Here is a 23,070-nt window from a genome sequence, read left to right on the forward strand (position 1 = left end):
TAGAACGTGAAATGGAATGGAATGGAATCTCGAATGGAATTCAATGGAATTTGGAATGGAATGGAATGGAATGTGGAACGCAATGGAAAGGAATGTGGAATAGAAAGTGGAATGGAATGGAATGGAATGTGGAATGGAATGGAAGGAATTGCGGAATGGGATTCAATGGTGGAATGGAATGGAATGGAAACGAAAGAAATGGAATGTAGGGTGGAATGCAATGGAATGTGGAATGGATTGGATTGGAATTTGGAATGGAATGGAATGGAATTGAATGTGGAAAGGAATGCAATGGAATGGAATGGAATGTGGAGTGCAATGGATGGGAATGTGCAATGGAATGTGGAATGGAATGGAATGGAATGAGGAATGGAAAGGATTGGTATGTGGAATGGAATGGAATGGAATAAGGGATGCAATGGAATGTTATGGAATATGGAATGGAATGGAATGGAATGGAATGTGGAATGGAATGTAATGTAATGGAATCGAATGGAATGGAATGTTGAATGGAATGGAAAGCAATGTGGAATGGAATGTGGAGTGGAATGGCATGGAAAGTGGAATGGAATGGAAAGCAATGTGGAATGGAATGTGGAATGGAATGGCATGGAAAGAGGAATGGAATGGAATGTGGAACAGAATGTGGAATGGAACAGAATGGAATGTGGAATGTATTGTGGAATGGAATGAAGATGAATGTGAAATGGAATGGAATGGAATGGAATGGAATGTGGAATAGAATGGAATCGGATGTGAAATGGAGTGGAATGGAAGGTGGAATGGAATGGAATGGAGTGGTAAGTGGAAGGGAATGGAATAGAATGTTGAATGGAAAGTAGAATGGAATGTGGAATGGAATGTGGAATGGAAAGAAATGTGGAAACGAATGGAATGGAAAGGAATGGAACAGAATGTGGAATTGAATGGAGTGGAATCCAATGTGGAATGGAATGGAATGGAATGGAATGTTGAATGGAATTCAATGGAATTTTGGAAGGGAATGGAATATAATGTGGAATGGAATGGAAATGAATGTGCAATGGATGTGCATGGGAAAGGAATGCAATGTGGAATGGAATGGAATGGACTGCGAAATGGAATGGAATATCACGGAATGTGGAAAGGAATGGAATAGAATGTTTAATGGAATGGAATGGAAAGGAATGGAATGGAATTTGAAATGGAATGAGTGGAATGTGGAATGGAATGGAACGGAACGTGGAATGGAATGCAATGGAGTGCAGTGCGGAATGGAATGGAATCGAATGTGGAAAGGAATGTGGAATTGAGTGTGCAATGCAATGTGGAATGGAATGGAGGGGAAAGTGGAATGGAAGGTTGAATGTAATGTAGTGAAATGTGGAATGGAATGCAGTGGAATGTGAAATGGGATGGAATGGAATATGGAATGGAATGTTGAATGGAATGGAATGGAATGTTGATTGGAATGTGGAATGGAATGGAATATGGAATGAAATGTAGAATATAATGGAAGGGACATGGAATGGAACGTGGAACACAATGAGGAATGGAATGGAATGGAATGTGCCATGGAATGTGGAATGGAATGGAATGGAACGTGCAATTTAATGTGGAATGGAACGTGGATTGGAACGTGGAATGGAACGTGGAAAGTACCGAGGAATGCAACGTGGAATGGAACGTGGAATGGAACGTGGAATGGAAGGTGAAATGGAACGTGGAATGGAATGTGGAATGTAACGTGGAATGGAACGTGGAATGGAAAGTGGAATGGAACGTGGAATGGAGCGTGGAATGGAATGTGGAATGGAACGTGGAAAGGAATGGAATGCAAATTGGAATGGAATGGAATAGAAGATCAATGGAATTGAAAGGAATGTGGAAAGGTATGGAATAGAATGGAAAGTGGAATGGAATGGTTTTGTTTGTAGAATGGAAAGTGGTATGGAATGGAATGGAATTTGGAATGGAATGTGGAGTGGAATGTGGAATGCAATGGAATGGAATTTGGAATTGAATGTGGAATGGAAAGGAATGAAAAGCGGTATGCAATGGAATGCAATGTGGAATGGAATGGAATAGAATGACGAATGGAATGCAATGTGGAATGGAATGGAATAGAATGACGAATGGAATGGAATGGAATGTGGAATGGAATGGATTAGAATTGTAAGGAATGTGAAATTTAATGGAATGGAATGTGGAATGGAATGTTCAATGGAATGGAATGAGGTATGGAGAGGAATGGAATGGAATGGAATGTGGAATGGAATGGAAAGGAATGTGGGATGGAATCTGGAGTGGGATGCGTAATGGAATGGAATGGAACGTGGAATGAAATGGAAAGCAACGTGGAAGGGAATGCAGTGGAATGGAATGGAATGGAATGTGGAATGGAATGAAATGGAATGGAATTTGAAATGGAATGGAATAGAATGTGAAACGGAGGGCAACGGAATGTGGAATGGAATATGGAATGAAATAGAATGAAATGTGAAATGGAATATGTAATGGAATGGAATGAAATGTGGAATGGAACCTGGAATGGATTGGAATGGAACGTCGAATGGAACGTGGAATGGAATGTGGAATGGAACGTGGAATGGAATGTGGAATTGAAAGAAATGGAAAATGGAATGGAATAGAAGGGAATGTGTAATGGAATAGAATGGAATGTGGAATGCAAAGGAAAGGAATATAATGGAATGTGAAATGGAATGGAACGGAATTTGGAATGCAAAGTGCAATGGAATGTGAAATGGAATGAGGATTGGAGTGGAATGGAATTTAGAACGGAATGTGGAATGGAATGGGATGCAAAATTGAATGGAATGGAATGGAATGTGGAATGGAATGTGGAATGGAATGGAATGTGGAATGCAATGAAATGCAATGTGGAATGGAATGGAATGGAATATGGAATGGAAAGGAATATGGAATGGATTGGAATGGCATGTGGAATGGATTGGAATTGAACATGGAATGGAACGTGGAATGGAACGTGGAATGGAACGTGGAATGGAACGTTGACGGGAATTTAATTGAAAGTGGAATGGAATGGAATGGAACGTCAAATGGAATGGAAAGGAATGGAATGGAATTCGGAATGGAATGAATTGGAATGTAGAGTGGAATGTTGAATGGAATCGAATGAGAAATGGAATGGAATGGAATGTCGAATAGAATGTGGAATGGAAAGGAATGTAATGAGGAATGGAATGTGGAATGGAATGGAATGCAATGTGGAACACAACGTGGAATGGAATGTGGAATGGAATGGAATGGAATGTGGAATGGAAAGTGGAATGAAACGTGGAGTGGAATGGAATGCTAAGTGGAAAGTAATGGAATGGAAGGTGGAATGGAATAGAAGGGAAAGTGGAATGGAATGGAATAGAAGGGAAAGTGGAATGGAACGGAATGGAATGGAATGGAAAGTGGAATGGGATGGAATGGAATCGAAAGTGGAATGGAATGCATTGGTACGGAGAAAGGAACGTGGAATGTAATGGAAGGGAATTTGTAATGGAATGAGAATGGAATGGAATAGAAGGTGGAATGGAATGTCGAATGGAATGGAATGGAATTTGGAATGGAATGTGGAATGGAATGTGGTATACAATGGAATGCAATGTGGAATGGAATGGAATAGAATGACAAATGGAATGGAATGGAATGTGGAATAGAATGGATTGGAATTCAATGGAATGTGAAAAGGAATGGAATGGATTGTACAATGAAATGTAGAATGGAATGTAAATGAATGTGTAATTTAATGTTTAATGCAATGGAATGAAAGGAAAGGATTGTGGATGGAATGGAATGGAATGTGGAATGGAGTATGGAGTTGAATGTGGAATGGAATGGAATCGAATTTGGAATGCTATGGAATGCAATGTTGAAGGGAATGTAATGAAATGTGGAATGGAATGGAATGCGCAAAGGCATGTGGAATGGGATGGAATGGAATGTGAAATGGAATTGAATGCAATGTGGAATGGATTGTGGAATGGAATGTGCAATGCAATGGAATGGAACATGGAATCAAACGTGGAATGGAACGTGGAATGGAACGTCGAGTGGATAGTGGAATGGAACGTGAAATGGAACGTGGAATGGAACGTAGAATGTAAAGTGGAATGGAACGTGGAATGGAAAGTGGAATGGAATGTGGAATGGAATGGAATGGAACGTCGAATGGAACGTGGAATGGAATGTGGAATGGAACGTGGAATGGAATGTGGAATTGAAAGAAATGGAACATGGAATGGAATAGAAGGGAATGTGTAATGGAATAGAATGGAATGTGGAATGCAAAGGAAAGGAATATAATGGAATGTGAAATGGAATGGAACGGAATTTGGAATGCAAAGTGCAATGGAATGTGAAATGGAATGAGGATTGGAGTGGAATGGAATTTAGAACGGAATGTGGAATGGAATGGGATGCAAAATTGAATGGAATGGAATGGAATGTGGAATGGAATGTGGAATGGAATGGAATGTGGAATGCAATGAAATGCAATGTGGAATGGAATGGAATGGAATATGGAATGGAAAGGAATATGGAATGGATTGGAATGGCATGTGGAATGGATTGGAATTGAACATGGAATGGAACGTGGAATGGAACGTGGAATGGAACGTGGAATGGAACGTTGACGGGAATTTAATTGAAAGTGGAATGGAATGGAATGGAACGTCAAATGGAATGGAAAGGAATGGAATGGAATTCGGAATGGAATGAATTGGAATGTAGAGTGGAATGTTGAATGGAATCGAATGAGAAATGGAATGGAATGGAATGTCGAATAGAATGTGGAATGGAAAGGAATGTAATGAGGAATGGAATGTGGAATGGAATGGAATGCAATGTGGAACACAACATGGAATGGAATGTGGAATGGAATGGAATGGAATGTGGAATGGAAAGTGGAATGAAACGTGGAATGGAATGGAATGCAAAGTGGAAAGTAATGGAATGGAAGGTGGAATGGAATAGAAGGGAAAGTGGAATGGAATGGAATGGAAAGTGGAATGGAATGGAATGGAATCGAAAGTGGAATGGAATGGAATGGAATCGAAAGTGGAATGGAATGCATTGGTACGGAGAAAGGAACGTGGAATGTAATGGAAGGGAATTTGTAATGGAATGAGAATGGAATGGAATAGAAGGTGGAATGGAATGTCGAATGGAATGGAATGGAATTTGGAATGGAATGTGGAATGGAATGTGGTATACAATGGAATGCAATGTGGAATGGAATGGAATAGAATGACAAATGGAATGGAATGGAATGTGGAATGGAATGGATTGGAATTCAATGGAATGTGAAAAGGAATGGAATGGATTGTACAATGAAATGTAGAATGGAATGTAAATGAATGTGTAATTTAATGTTTAATGCAATGGAATGAAAGGAAAGGATTGTGGATGGAATGGAATGGAATGTGGAATGGAGTATGGAGTTGAATGCGGAATGGAATGGAATCGAATTTGGAATGCTATGGAATGCAATGTTGAAGGGAATGTAATGAAATGTGGAATGGAATGGAATGCGCAAAGGCATGTGGAATGGAATGGAATAGAATGTGAAATGGAATTGAATGCAATGTGGAATGGATTGTGGAATGGAATGTGCAATGCAATGGAATGGAACATGTAATCAAACGTGGAATGGAACGTGGAATGGAACGTCGAGTGGATAGTGGAATGGAACGTGAAATGGAATGTGGAATGGAACGTAGAATGTAAAGTGGAATGGAACGTGGAATGGAAAGTGGAATGGAATGGAATGGAACGCGGAACAGAACGAAATGGAACTTGGATTGCAATGGAATGGACTGTGGAATGGAATGGAATGGAATGTAGAAGGGAATGTGGAATGGAATGTGGAATGAAAAGGAATGGATCACAGAATAGAATGGAATGGTATGCGGAATGGAATGGAATGCAATGTGGAATTGAATGGAATATGGAATGGAATGTGGAATGGAGTGGAATGGAATGTGGATTGGAATGGAATGGAATGAGGAATGGAATGTGAAATTTAATGTGGAAAGTAATGAAATTTAATGTGGAAAGGAATGTGGAATGGAATGGAATGAAACGGGGAATGGAATGTAAAATGGAATGTGAAATGGAATGTGGAAAGTAATGTGCAATGGAATGAGGAATGGAATGGAATGGAATGGAACGGAATGTGGAACGGAATGGAATGGAAAGTGGAATGGAAGGGAATGAAATGGAATGGAGAGTTGAATGGAATGGAATGGAATACGGAATGTAATGGAATGGAATGTGGAATGGAAGGTGGAATGGAATGGAATGGAAATTGGAGTGGATTGGAATGGAATGTGGAATGTAAGGTGGAATGGAATGGAAAGGGACGTGGAATGGAATGGAATGAAAAGAGGAAATGAATGGAATGGAACGTGGAATGCAATGTGTAATAGAACGTGGAATGGAATGGAATGGAATGTGGAAAGGAATGGAATGGAAGGGAATGTGGAATGGAATGGACTTGAATGTGGAATAGAATGTGGAATGGATTGGAATGGAATGTGGAATGGAATGCGGAAAGGAATGGAATAGATTGTGGAATGGAATGTGGAATAAATGTGGAATGGAACGTGGAAAGGAATAGAATTGAATGTGGAATGGAATGGAATGGAATGTGGAATGGCATGAACACAATGTGGAATGCAACGTGGAATGGAATTCAATGGAATGGAAAGTGGAATAGAATGGAATTGAATGGAAAGTGTAAGAGAAGGGAATGTGGCATGGAATGGAATGGAACGTGGAATGGAATGTAAAATGGAATGGAATGGAATGGAATGCAATGGAATGGAATATGGAATGGAATGTGGAATGGAAAAGAATGGCAGGTGGAATGGAATGGAATGGAATGTGGAATAGAATGTGGAATGTAATGGAATGGAATGGAAAATGGAATGGAATGGAATGGAATGTGGAATGGAATGGAATGGAATGTGGAATGGAAAGGAATGTGGAATGGAATGGAATGCAATGTGGAATGGAATGGAATGGAATGTGAATGGAAAGTGGAATAGAATGAATTTAATGTGGAATGGAATGTAGAATAGATTGGAATGGAATGTGGAATGGAACGTGAAATGGAATGTGGAATGGAATGGAATGGAATGTGGAATAGAATGGAATTGAAGTTCGAATGGAATGTGTAATGAAATGGAATGGAAACTGGAATGGAATGGAATGGAATGTGGAATGGAACGTGCAATGGAATGTGGAATGGAATGGAAAGGAATCTGGAATGGAATGTGGAATGCAGTGCAACGGAAGTTCGAATGGAATGTGGAATGAAATGTAATGGAATGGAATGGAATGTGAAATGGATGGTGGAATACAACGTGGAATCGAATGCAATGGAATGTGGAATGGAAATGAAAGGAATGTGGAATTGAACGTAGAATGTATTGGAATGGAATGTGGAGTGGAATGGAATGGAAAGTGGAATGGAATGTTGAATGGAATGTGCAATGGAATGTGGAAAGTAATGGAATGGAATGTGTAATGGAATGTGGAAACGAATCTGTAATGTAACGTGGAATGGAACGTGGAATGGAACATGGAATGGAAAGAGAAAGGGAAAGGAATGGAAGCTGGAGTAGAATGCAGAATGTAACATGGAATGGAAAGTAGAATATAACGTGGAATGCAAAGTGGAATGGAAAGTAAAGGAAAGTGGAATTGAACGTGGAATGGAATGTGAAATGGAATGGAATGTGGAATGGCATGAAGAGAATGTGGAATGGAACGTGGAATGGAATTGAATGGAATGGAAAGTGGAATGGAATGGAATTGAATGGAAAGTGGAAAATAATGGAATGTGGAATGGAATGGAATGGAACGTGGAATGGAAAGTAAAATGGAATGAAATGGAATGCAAAATGGAATGGAATGTGGAATGGAAAGTGAAATGGAATGGAATGGAAATTGCAATGGAATGTGGAATGGATTGGAAAGGAACGTGGAAAGGAATGGCGTGGATTGTGGAATGGAATGGAATGGAATGGAATGGAATGGAAAGTGGAATGGAATGGAATGGAACGTGAAAAGAAGGGAACGGAATACGGAATGGAAAGGAGAGTAATGGAATGTGGAATGGAATGTATAAAGGAATGCAGAATGGAAAGGAATGGAATGTGGACCGGAATGGAATGGAATGGAATGGAATGTGGAATGTAATGGAATGGAATGGAATGTGCATAGGAATGGAATGGAATGTGCATAGGAATGGAATGGAATGTGGAATGTCATGGAATGGAATGTTGAGTGGAATGGAATGGAATGTGGAATGGAATGGAAATGAATGTAATGTGGAATGGAATGTGGAATTGAATGTGGAATGGAATGCAATGGAATGTGGGATGGAATGTGGAATGAAATGGAATGGAAAGGGGAATGCAATGGAATTTGGAATGGAATGTGGAATTTAATGTCAAATGGAATGGAATGGAATGTGGGATGGGATGTGGAATGGAATGGAATGGAAAGGGGAATGCAATGGAATTTGGAATGGAATGGAATGTGGAATGCAACCTGGTATGTAAAGGAATGGAATGCGGAATGGGAAGGAATGGAACGTGGCATGGAAAGGAATGGAATGTGGAATGGAATGGAATGGAATGCAATGTGGAATGCAATGGAATGGAAAGTGGAATGGAAAGTGGAATGGAAGAGAATGGAATGTGGAAGGGAATGGAATTGAATGAGGAATGGAAAAGATTGGTATGTGGAATGGAATGGAATGCAGAATGGAATGTCGAACGGAATGGAATGGTACGTGCAATTGAATGTCATGGAACGTGGATTGGAATGGAGTGGAACCTGGAATGTGATGGAATGGAAAGTGGAATGGAATGGAATGGAATGTGGAATTGTATGGAATTGAATGTGGAATGGAAAGTGGAATGGAATGCAATGGAATGCGGAATGGAACATGGAATGGAATGTGGAATGGAAAGGAAAGGAAAGTAGAGTGGAATGGAATGGAATGTGGAATGGAATGTGGAATGGAATCTGGAATTGAATGTGGAATGGAATGGAATGGAATGGAAATGAATGGAATGTGGAATGGAATGCAATGGAACGTGGAATGGAAAGTGGAATGGAATGGAATGGAACGTGGAATGGAATGGAATGGAACATGGAATGGAATGCAACGGAACGTGGAATGGAAAGGAATGGAACGTGGAATGGAATGGAATGGAATGGAATGCAGAATGGAATGGAATGGAATGTGGAATGGAACGCGGAATGGAATGGAATGGAATGGAGTGGAATGTGGAATGGAATGGAATGGAATGTGGAATGCAGTGGAATGGAATGTGGAATGGAATGTGGAATGGAATGGAATGGAATCAATGGAATGTGGAATGGAATGGAATGGAACGCGGAATGAAATAGGAAATGGAATGTGGAATGGAATGTGGAATGGAATCGAATGAAGTGCATTGGAACGTGCAATGGAATGGAATGTGGAATGGAAAGGAATGTGTACGTGAATGGAAGGCAAAATGCAATGGAATGTGGAATGGAACGTTTCGAATGTGGAATGGAATGTGGAATGGAATGGAATGTGGAATGGACTGGAATGGAATCAAAAGGAATATGGAATTTAATGGATTGGAGTGTGGAATGGAATGGAATGGAATTTGGACAGGAATGGAATGGAATGTGCAATGGAATGTGGAATGGAATAGAATGGAATGCGGAATGGAATGGCATGGATTGTGGAATGGAGTGCAATGGAATTTAATGTGGAATGAAATGGAATGGAATGGAATATGGAATGGAATGTAATAGATTGGAATGTGCAATTTCATGGAATGGAATGGAATGGAATGCAATGGAATGTGGAGTGGAATGGAAGGGAATGTGGAATGCAAAGTGAAATGGAATGGAATGGTTTGTGGAATGGAACGTCGAATGGAAAGAATATAGGAATGAGGAATGGAATGTAGAATGGAATGGAATGAAATGTGCTACGGAATGGAATGTTAAGGAATGCAGATTGGGGAGGAATGTAATGGGGAATGGAATGGAATGGAATGTTGAATGCAATGGAATGGAAATTAATGGAATGTGGAATAGAATGGAATGGAATGGAATGGATTGGCATGGAATGGAATGGAATGTGGAATAGAATGTTGAATGGAATGGAACGGATTGGAATGGAATGGAACGTGCAATGGAATGGACTTGAATTTGGAAAGGAATGGAATGGAATGTGGAATTGAATAGAATGTAATCTGGAATGGAATGAAATGGAATGGATTATGGGATGGAATGAAATAGAATATGGAATGGATTGGAATGGAATGTGGAATAGAATGGGAAGGACTGTGGAATGGAATGGAATGGAATGGAATCTGGAATGGAATGGAATGGAATGGAATGTGCAATGGAATGGACTTGAATTTGAAAAGGAATGGAATGTAATGTGGAATTGAATAGAATGTAATCTGGAATGGAATGAAATGGAATGGAATATGGGATGGAATGAAACAGAATGTGGAATGGATTGGAATGAAATGTGGAATAGAATGGGAAGGACTGTGGAATGGAATGGAATGGAATGGAATCTGGAATGGAATGGAATGGAATGGAATGGAATGTGGAATGGAATGGCATGGATTGTGGAATGGAATGGAATGGAATGGATTGTGGAATGGAATGGCATGGATTGTGGAATGGAATGGAATGGAATGGAATGGAATGTGGAATGGAAGTGAATGTGGAATGGAATGGAAGGGAATGTGGAATGGAATGTGGAATTGAATGGAATGGAATGTCGAATGGAATGTGGAAAGTAATGGAATGGAATTGAATGCAATGGAATGTGGAAAGGATTGTTGTATTGAATGGAATGAAATGTGGAATTGAATGTCGAATGAAATGGAATGCAATGTGGAGTGGTACGTGGAATAGAATGGAATGGAATGTGGAATCAAATGGAATGGAATGGGGAAAGGAAAGGAATGGAATGTGGAATGGAATGGAATGGAATGGAATGGAAAGTGGAATGGAAAGGAATAGAATTTGGAATGGAATGGAATGGACTGTGAAATATAAAGTGGAATCGAATGGAAAGGAATGTGAAATGCAATGTGGAATTGAATGGAATGTAATATGAAATGGAATGCAATATAATGTGGAATGGAACATGGAATGGAATGAATAGAGGAATACGGAATGGAATGTGGAATGGAGGGGAATGGAATGTAGAATGGAATGGAATGGAATGGTATGGAATGGAATGGAATGGAATGGAATGCGGAATGGAATGTAATGGATTGGATTGGAATGGAATCGAATGGAATGCAATGTGGAATGGAATGGAATGGAATGAAATGGAATGCAGAATGGAAAGGAAAGGAATGTGGAATGGAATGTGGAATCGAATGGAAAGGAATGTGGAATGGAAAGGAATGGAATTTGAAATGGAATGAATGGAATGTGGAATGGAATGAAACGTGGAATGGGATGTGGAATGGAATGGAACGTGGAATGGAATAAAATGTGCTATTGAATGTGGAATGGAATAGAATGCAAAGTGGAATGGAATGTGGAATGGAAATTAATGGAATGGAATGTGGAATGGAATGGAATGTGGAATGGAATGGAATGGAATGTAGCATGGAATGGAATGGAATGTGGAATGGAATGTAACTGAAAGGAATATGAACTGGAATGGAATTTACTGGAATGTGGAATGGAATGTGGAATCAAATGCAATGGATTGTGGAATGGATTGTGTAATGGAATGGAAAGGAATATAGAATGGAATGTGGAATGGAGTGGAATGGAACGTTCAATGGAACGTGGAATGAAACTTTAGAATGGAAAGTGGAATGGAACGGAACGTGGAATGGAATGAAATGGAATGTGGAATGGAATGGAAAGGAATGTGGAATGCAATGGTATGGAATGTGGAATGGAATGGAATGGAATGGAATGTGGACTGCAACGGAATGGAATGGAATGAAATGTGGAACGGAATGGAATGGAACATAGAATGGAATGGAATGGAATGTGGAGCGGAAAGGAATGCAATGAGGAATGGAATGGAACGTGAAATTGAATGGAAAAGGATGAGGCTAGAAATGGATTGTAATGCGAATTTGCTTGTAATGGAATGTGGAATGGAATTGAATGGAATGGAGTGTGGACTGCAATACTATGGATTGGAATAGAATGTGTTAATGGAATGGAATGGAAAGTGGAATGGAATGTGGAATGGAATGGAATGGAATGGAATGGAATGTGGAATGGAATGTGGAATGGAATGGAATGGAATGGAATTGAAAGTGGAATGGAAAGTGGAATGGAATTGAATGGAATGTGGAATGGAATGTGCAATGGAATGGAATGGAACGTGGAATGGAACATGGAATGGAAAGTAGAATGGAATGGAATGGAACTGAATGCAATGGAAAGAGGAGTGGAATGGAATGTGGAATGGAATGTGGAATCGACTGGAATATAATGGTTGGAATAGGTTCCATATTACATTCAATTCCATTCCACTTTCCATTCCACGTTCCATTGGATTCCATTCCCCTTACCTTTCCATTTAATACCACATTCCATTCCATTCCATTACACATTCTATTCCACATTCCGTTCCGTTCAATTCAACCTATTGGAAACTCTATTCCTTTCCATTCCATTCCACATTCCATTCCGCATTCAATTCCATTCCATTCCACATTCCATTGGACATTCCATTGCATTCCATTCCACATGCCTTTCCATTGCATTCCACTCCACATTCCTTTCCATTGCATTCCACGTTCCATTCTAATCCATTCCACTTTCCTTACCACGTTCCATTTCAGGTTCCATTCCACTTTCAAATTCACATGCCATTTCACGTGCCCTTCCATTCCATTCCAATGTCCATTCCACATTCCATTCCATTCCATTCCACATTCCATTCCATTCCATTCTACATTGCAGTCCACATTCCATTCCACATTCCAGTCCAGATTAGATTCGATTCCATTCCACTTTCCATTCCATTCCATCCCATTCCATTCCAGATTCCATTAGGGATTCCATTCCTTTCCATTCCTTTCCATATTCCATTCCATTCCATTCCACATTCCATTCCATTCCATTCCATATTCCATTCCATTTCATTCCATTCCACATTCTATTCCCTTCCACTTTCCGCTCCATTCCATTCCACATTCCATTCAGTTCCATTCCATTCCATTCCACATTCCATTCCATTCCACATTCCATTCCACTTCATTGCATTCCACATTCTATTCCATTCCACAATCCATTCCATTTCATTACATTCTACATTGTATTCCATTTCATATTTAACTGCATTCCATTCCACATTCCATTGAACTCCATTCTATTCCATTCCAGTTTCTATTCCATTCCACATTTCACTGCATTACATTCCACATTCCCTTTCCATTCCATTCCATTCCATTCCACATTCCATTCCATTCAATTCCACATTCCATTCTACATTCCACTCCATTCCTTTCCTCATTCTATTCCACATTGCATTCCATATTCCATTCCATTCCACTTTCCTTTCCATTGCACATTAGATTCCATTCCACATTCCATTCCATTCCACAGCATTCCCTTCGTTTCCATTCCATTCCATTCCACATTCCATTTCATTTATTCCACATTGCATTCCATTACATTCCACATTGCATTCCATTACTTTCCACAGTGCATTCCATTACTTTCCACATTGCATTCCATTCCTTTCTATTCCACATTCAATTCCATTCCATTCCACATTCAATTCCATTCCATTCCACATTCCATTTCATTGCCTTCCATTCCATTCAATACTACATTCCATTCCATTCCACATTCCTTTCCATTCCATTCAATTCCATTCCACATTACATTCCTTTCCATTCCATTCCTTTCCACGTTCCATTCCACGTTCCATTCCACATTCCATTCCATTCAATTCCATTCAATATCACGTTCAATTTCATTCCGTTCCATGTTCCATTCCATTCCATTCCACATTCAGTTCCATTCCACTTTCCATTCCATTTCACGTTCCATTCCATTCAATTCCACATTGCATTCCACATTCCATTCCATTCCACAATCTATTCCATTCCACATTCCTTTCCATTCCATTCCATTCCACATTCCATTCCATTCCACATTCCCTTCCTCATTCCATTCCATTCCTTACTATATTCCATTCCATTGCATTCCTCTTTCCATTCCATTCCATTCCACGTTCCATTCCACATTACATTCTGTATTCCATTCCGCATTCTAGTCCATGTTCCATTCCACTTTCCATTAAATATTCCATTCCATTACATTTCGCATTCGATTACACTTTCCATTCCATTCCATTCCACCTTCCATTCCACAATCCATTCCATTCCATTCCACTCCATTCCACATTCCATTCCATTCCACATTCCATTTATCATTCCATTCAATTCCATTCCACATTCCTTTCCATTCCATTCCCCATTCCATTCCTTATCATTCCACATTACTTTCCACATTCCATTCCACTTTCCATTCCACGTTCCTTTCCATTCCATTCCAAGTTCCATTCCACGTTCCATTCCACCTTCCATTCAACAGTCCATTCCACGTTCCATTCCATTCAATTCCACATTCCATTCCACATTCCATTCGGCATTACAATCCATTCTATTCCACATTCCTTTCACATTCCATTCTGCATTCCATTCCATTCCATTGCACATTCCATTCCACATTCCATTCCACTCCATTCCACATTCCATTACACATTCCATTGCATTCCATTCCACTTTCCATTCCACACCTTTCCACATTCCATTCCATTCCACATTCCATTCCATTCCAAATTCCATGCCATTCCTTTCCACATTCGTTTCCATTCCATTCCACTCCATTCCATATTCCATACCATTCCCTTCAATTCCACACACCATTCCTTTCCATTCCACATTCCATTGAATTTCATGCCACATTCCATTCCATTCCATTCCACCTTCCATTACACATTCCATTCCACATTCCATTCCCCACTCCATTCCATTTAATTCCACATTCCATTCCACGTTCCATTCCATTCCATTCCACATTCCATTCCATTCCATTCCACATTCTATTCAATTCAATTCCATTCCATTCCACATTCCATTCTATTCCGTTCCACATTCCATTCCCTTCAATTCCACCTTCCTTTCCATTCTATTCCAATTTCCATTCCATTCCATTCCACGTACCATTACACATTCCATTCTATTCTATTCTAACCTCAATTCCAGATTCCATTCCATTCCATTCCATTCCATTCCAAATTCCAGTCCACATTCCGTTCCATTCCATTCCACATTCCATTCCGTTCCGTTACACATTCCATTCCATTCCATTCCACATTCCATTATATTCCATTCCACATTCCATTCCATTCCATTCCACATTCCATTCTGTTCCGTTACACATTCCATTCCATTCCATTCCAAGTTCCATTCCACTTTCCATTCCACGTTCCATTCCACTTTCCATTCCACATTCCTTTACACATTCCATCCCGCATTGCATTCCATTCCGTTCCACATTCCATGCCACATTCCATTTCATTTCATTCCATATTCCATTCCATTCCACTCCACATTCCTTTCAACATTCCTTTCCATTCCATTCCACATTCAATTCCACTTTCCATTCTATTCCATTCCACATTCCATTCCACATTCCATTCAGTTCTATTGCACATTACATTCCAAATTCCATTCCACATTCCATTCGAATCCATTGCACATTGCAGTCCACATGCTTTTGCATTACATTCCACATTCCATTCCATTCTTTTTCAAGTTCCATCCCATGTTCCATTCCACTTTCCTTTCCAACTTCTATTTCAATCGAATCCATTGCATTCCACATTCCGTTCCATTCCGTTCTATATTCCATTCCATTACATTCCACATTCCATTCCATTCCATTCCACATTCCATCCCACTTTCCATTCCATTACATTCGACATTCAATTCCACGTTCCATTCCATTGCATTCCATTCTATTCCACATTCCATTACATTCCATATTCCCTTCCATTCCATTCCATTACATTTCACATTCCTTTCCATTCCATTCCACTTTCCATTCCATTCCATTCCGCATTCCCTTCCATTCCATTTCACATTCCTTTATATTCCATTCTGCGTTCCATTACACTTCATTCCATCCCATGCCATTTCATTCCACATTGCATTCCACTCCATTCCATTCCACATTCCATTCCATTCCACTCCTATCCCTTCCATTCCATTCCATTCCATTGCACATTCCATTCCAGGTTCCATTGCACTTTCCATTCCACGTTCCATTCCACGTTCCATTTGACGTTCCATTCCAGTCCTTTCCACTTTCCACTCCATTCCATTCCACGTTCCATTTCATTCCATTACACATTCCATTTCCCATTCCATTTCACATTCCATTCCACATTCCATTTCGCATTGCTTTCCATTCCATTCCTTTCCTTTCCACATTATATTCCATTCCAAACCATATTCCATTCCATTCCATTCCACGTTTCATTCCATTCCACATTCCATTCCATTCCACTTCCCATTGCATTCCATTCCACATTCCATTACATTGGATTCCACTTTCCATTCCACATTCCATTCCATTCCATTCCACATTCTATTCCACATTGCATTCCACATTCCATTCCATTCCATTCCAATTTCCATTACATTCCATTTCACATTCCTTTACAAGTTCCATTCCATTCCATTCCACATTCCATTCCACATTCCATTCCACATTCCTTTCCATTCCATTCCACATTCCTTTTGCACGTTGAATTCTATTCCAATCCACTTTCAATTCCATTCCGTTCCATTAAACATTCCATTCCACATCCCATTCCATTCCATTCCACATTCCATTCCATTCCATTCCATTCCATATTCCATTCAATTCCATTCCACATTCCATTGCACATTACATTCCATTCCATTGTACATTCAATTCAATTCCATTTTACATTCCATTCCACTCCATTTCACATTGCATTCCATTCCACTCCTCATTGCATTCCATTGCATTCCATTCCATTCAATTCCACATTCCTTTCCATTCCATTCCAGATTCAATTCCATTCCATTCCACATTCCATTCCATTCCATTCCATTCCATATTCCGTTCAATTCCATTCCACATTCCATTCCATTCCATACCATTCCATTACGCATTCCATTCAAAATTTCATTCCATTCCATTCCATGAAACATTCCATTATATTCCATTCCGCAGTAAATTCCATTCCATTCCCCATTGCATTCCATTCCATTACATTTCACATTCCATTCCATTCCATTCCACATTCAATTCAATTCCATTCCACATTCTATTCCATTCCATTCCACATTCCATTTATTCTATTCCAGATTCAATTCCATTCCATTCCACATTCCATTCCAATCCATTCCATTTTCCTTTCAATTCCATTCCATTCCATACCAGTCCATTACACATGCCATTCAGCATTCAAATTCCATTTCAGGCCACATTCCATTATATTACATTCCGCAGTAACTTCCATTCCATTCCACTTTGCATTTCATTCCATTCCATTTCACATTCCATTCCATTCCATTCCACATTCAATTCATTTCCATTCCACATTCCATTACATTCAATTCCACATTCCATTCCATTCCATTTCACATTCCATTCCACACCACTTTCCATTCAGTTCCACATTCTTGTCCTTTCCTTTCCGTTCAAATCCAAATTCCATTCCACATTTCATTATTCTCCATTCCACTTTCTATTTCATTCCATTCCACATTCAATTCCATTCCATTCCTTTCCATATTCCATTCCATTCCATTCCATTTTCCATTCCGTTCCATTCCACATTCCATTCCATTCCATTCCACATTGCATTCCATTCCTTTCCGCATTAAATGACATTCCACTTTCCTTTCCATTCCATTCCATTCCACTTTCCATTCCATTCCACATTTCATTTCATTCCATTCCACTTTCTATTTCAATTTCCGTTCCATTCCATTCCACATTCCATTCCAAGCCATTCCCCCTTTCATTGCATTCCATTCCTCTTTCCATTCCATTTCATTCCATTCCATTCCACATTCCATTCCACATTCCATTCCATTCCATTCCACATTCCATTTCACATTATATTCCACAATCCCTTCCACTTTCCATTGAATTCTATTCCACATTCCATTCCACATCCCATTCCATTCCATTCCACTTTCCATTCCACATTCCATTCTACCTTCCATTCCACTCCATTCTATTCCATATTCCATTCCATTACATTCAACATTCCATTACATTATGTTCCACATTCCATTCCATTGCGTTCCAGTTTAGAATCCACGTTCAATTCCACTTTCCATTCCATTCAAATCCACCTTCCTTTCCACAATCCATTGCATTCCATTCCACTTTCGTTTTCACATTCCATTCCATATTACATTCCTTTCCATTCCGAATCCCATTTCACATTCCATTCCATTCCATTCCACATCCCATTTCATTTCCTTCCACACTCCATTCCACATTCCATTCCGTTCCGTTCCACATTCCATTTCAGATTCCTTTCCACGTTCCATTTGACATTCCATTCCATTCCATTTCACATTGCATTCCACATTCCTTCCATTCCTTTCCACATTCCATTCCACATTGCCTGCCACATTCCATTCCATTGCATTCTACATTCCATTCCAGAATCCATTCCACAGTCCATTCCATTCCATCCCACAGTCCATTCCATTTTCCATTCCATTCTATTCCGAGTTGCATTCCACATTCCTTTCCACGTTCCATACCATATTCCATTCCACATTCCATTCCATTCCATTCCATATTACATACCATTCCTTACCATTGCATTCCACAATCCATTCAGTTCCTTTCCACTTTTGATTCCACATTCCATTGCACATTCCATTCTGTTCCATTGCACAATCCATTCTGCACTCCATTCCACATTCCATTCCAAATAGCATTCCGTTCCATTCCAGATTCCATTCCACACTCCATTCCAAATTCCATTCCATTCTATTCCACATTCCATTGCATTCCATTCCAGATTCCTTTCCACATTCCATTTCATTCCATTCCACATTCCATTCCATTCAATTCCACATTCTATTCCACATTCCATTCCACATTCCATTGCATTCCTTTCCACATTCCATTCCTTTCCATTCCACTTTCCATTCCATTCCATTCCGTGTTCCATTGCACGTTCCATTCCATTACATTCCAGGTTCCATTCCGCATTTCATTCCAATTCCAATTCCACATTCCATTCCGTTCCATTGCATATTCAATTCCACATTCCATTACACATTCCATTGCTTTCCATTCCACTTTCCATTTCACATTCCAATACACATTCCATTCCACATTCCATTCCACATTCCATTCCACGTTCCATTCCACATTCCATTCCATTCCATTCCACATTGCATTCCACATTGCATTCCATTCCAGTCTATATCCCATTCCACATTCCATTCCATTCCTATCAACACTCCATTCCATTTTATTACACCTTCCATTCCACATTTCATTCCACATCCATTTCCATTCCATTCCACATTCCATTCTACATTCCATTCCATTCCACATTCCATTCCACATTCCATTCCGCAGTCCGTTACACATCCCATTCCACATTCCATTCCACGTTCCATTCTCATTCCATTGCGTTTCGTTGCACATTCTATTCCACAATCCGATGCATTCCAATTCACATGCCATTCCACATTCCTTTCCATTCCATTCCATTCCATTCCACATTCCGTTTCAAATTCCATTCAACGTTCCAATCCAATGTCCGTTAAATTCCATTCCACATTCCATTCCATTCCATTCCACATTCCCTTCCATTCCATTCCATTCCAAATTCCATTCCATTCCATTCAAATCCACATTGCATTCCATTCCATTCCACTTTCAATTTCATTCCATTCCAATTCATTCAACATTCCATTCCACATTGCAAACCATTCCATTCCATTTCATTGATTCCAAATTCCGTTCTATTCCATTCCACATTCCAATCCATATTCCACTTCTTTCCATTCCTTTACACATTCCATTCCACATTCCATTCCATTCAATTTCACATTCAATTCCATTCGATTCCATTCCACATTCCATTCCACATTGCATTTCTTTCCATTTCACATTCGTTTCCATTCCATTCCACATTCCATTCCACCTTCAATTCCATTCCATTCCACATTCCATTGGACATTCCTTTCTATTCCATTCCACATTACTTTCCATTGCATTTCTAGTTCCATTATAATCCATTCCACATCCCTCTCCACTTTCCATTCCACGTTCCATTCCACTTTCCATTTCACATGCCTTTTCACATGCCATTCCATTCCATTCCAATTTCCATTCCACATTCCATTCAGTTCCATTCCACATTCCATTGCATTCCTTTACACATTGCAGTCCACACTCCATTCCACATTCCAGTCCAGATTAGTTTCCATTCCATTCCACTTTCCATTCCATTCCATCCCATTCCGTTCCACATTCCATTCCAGATTCCATTCCTTTCCACTTCATTCCATATTCCATTTCATTCAATTCCACATTCCATTCCATTCCATTCCACATTCCATTCCATTCCATTTCTTTCCATTCACCATTCTATTCCATTCCACTTTCCACTCCATTCCATTCCAAATTCCGTTCAGTTCCATTCCATTCCATTATGCATTCCATTCCATTCCATTGCGTTAAACATTCCATTCCACTTCATTCCATTCAAAATTCTTTTCCATTCCGCAATACTTTCCATTTCATTCCATTCCACATTCTATTCCATTCCACATTTCACTGCATTCCATTCCACATTCCATTCAATTCCATGCCATTCCATTCCGCATTCCATTCCACAGTCTATTCCATTCCACATTCTATTCCTTTCTACATTCCTTTCAATTCCATTCCATACCATTCTCAATTCCATTCCATTCCTTTCCATTCCACATTCAATTCCGTTCCACATTCCATTCCACTCCATTTCAAATTCCATTCCATTCCATTCTGTTGCATTCCATTCCATTCCATTCCACTGCATTCCATTCCATTCCATTCCACATTCCATTCCATTTCTTTCCATTCCATTTCCCTCCTTTCCACATTCTATTCCTTTCCACATTCCATTCCACTGCATTGTATTCCATTACAATCCACATCCCATTCCATTTCATTCCATTGCACATTCTACTCCTTTCCATTCCACATTCCATTCCATTCATTTATTGCATTCTATTCCATTCAATTCCCCATACCATTCCATTCCACATTCCTTTCCACATTCAATTCCACGTTCCATTTCACCTTCCATTCCATTCCATTCCACATACCATTCCAATCCATTCCACATTCCATTCCCCTTTCCATTACATTCCATTCCACATTCCATTCCCTTCTATTCCACCTTCCATTCCATTCTATTCCTTATTCCATTCCACAGTTGATTCCATTCCATTCACCATTCGTTTCCACATTCCATCCCATTCCATTAGATTCCACAATCCATTCCACATTCCTTTGCACATTCTATTCCACCTTCTGTTCCCTTAAATTCCACATTCCATTCCACATTGCATTCCATTAAATTTCACATTCCATTCCTTCAATTCCACATTCCATTCCACATTCCATTCCATTCCATTCCATTCCACGTTCCATTCCACATTCCATTCCACATTCCATTCCACATTCCATTAAATTCCATTCCACATTCCAATCCGTTCCATTCCACCTTCCATTCCATTCCTTTCCACGTTCCATTCAATATTCCGTTACACATTCCCTTCCACGTACCATTCAACGTTTCATTCCTCATTGCATTTCACATTCCCTTCCATGTTCTATTCCACATTCCATTCCACGTTCCTTTCCACATTCCATTCCACGTTCCATTGCATGTTCTATTCTATACCATTACAAGTTCCATTCCACATTCCATTCCATTGCTTTCCACGTTCCATTCCACATTTCATTCCACATTACATTCCACATTCCATTCCGTTCCATTATATTTTTCATTCCACATTCCATTCCACAATAAATTCCATTCCATTACATTCTATTCCGCATTCCATTGAACATTCCATTCCACATTCCATTCCACAATTCAATAGATTCCATTCCACCGTCCATTCCACATTCCTTTCCAGTCCACTCCACATTCCACTGCACATTCCATTCCATTCCATTCCACTTTCCATTCCACTTTGTATTCCCCGTTCCATTCCACTTTCCTTTCCACTTACCATTCTTTTCCATTCCACGTTGTATTCTACATTACATTCCATTCCATTCCTGTTTCCTTTCGACATTCCATTCCACATTCCATTAAGCATTACTTCCGTTGCATTCCACATTCCATTGCAGATTCGATTCCACTTTCCATTCCGCATTCCTTTCCATTCCATTCCACATTCCATTAATGATTCCATTCAACATTCCATTCCACATTCGTTTCCACATTCCATTCCATTCCATTTCACATTCCGTTCCACTTTTGACTCCATTATATCCTGCATTCCATTCCACATTCCAGTCCACATTCCATTTCATTCCATTTTACATTCCATTACATGTTCCATTCCATTCCATTTGATGTTCATTTCCACGTGCCATTCCTGATTATGTTCCACATTCCAATGCACATTCCATTTCACATTCCATTCCTTTCCATACCACATTGCATTCCAATCCATTCCACTTTCCATTCCACATTCAATTCTACATTCCATTCCACTTTCCACTCCAATCCATCCCACATTCCACTCCACGTTCAATTCCATTCCATTCCACATTCCATTCCACCTTCCATTACCTTACATTCCACGTTCCATTCCACGTTCCATTCCACATTTCTTTCCACGTTCCATTCCACATTCAATTCCATTCCATTCCATATTCCATTCCATTCTTTTAAATTCCACATTCCATTCATCATTCCATTCCATATTCCATTTCACATTCCAT

The sequence above is a fragment of the Pongo pygmaeus genome, chromosome 22 (assembly GCF_028885625.2).
Source record: "Pongo pygmaeus isolate AG05252 chromosome 22, NHGRI_mPonPyg2-v2.0_pri, whole genome shotgun sequence".
NCBI classification, from domain to species: Eukaryota; Metazoa; Chordata; class Mammalia; order Primates; family Hominidae; genus Pongo; species Pongo pygmaeus.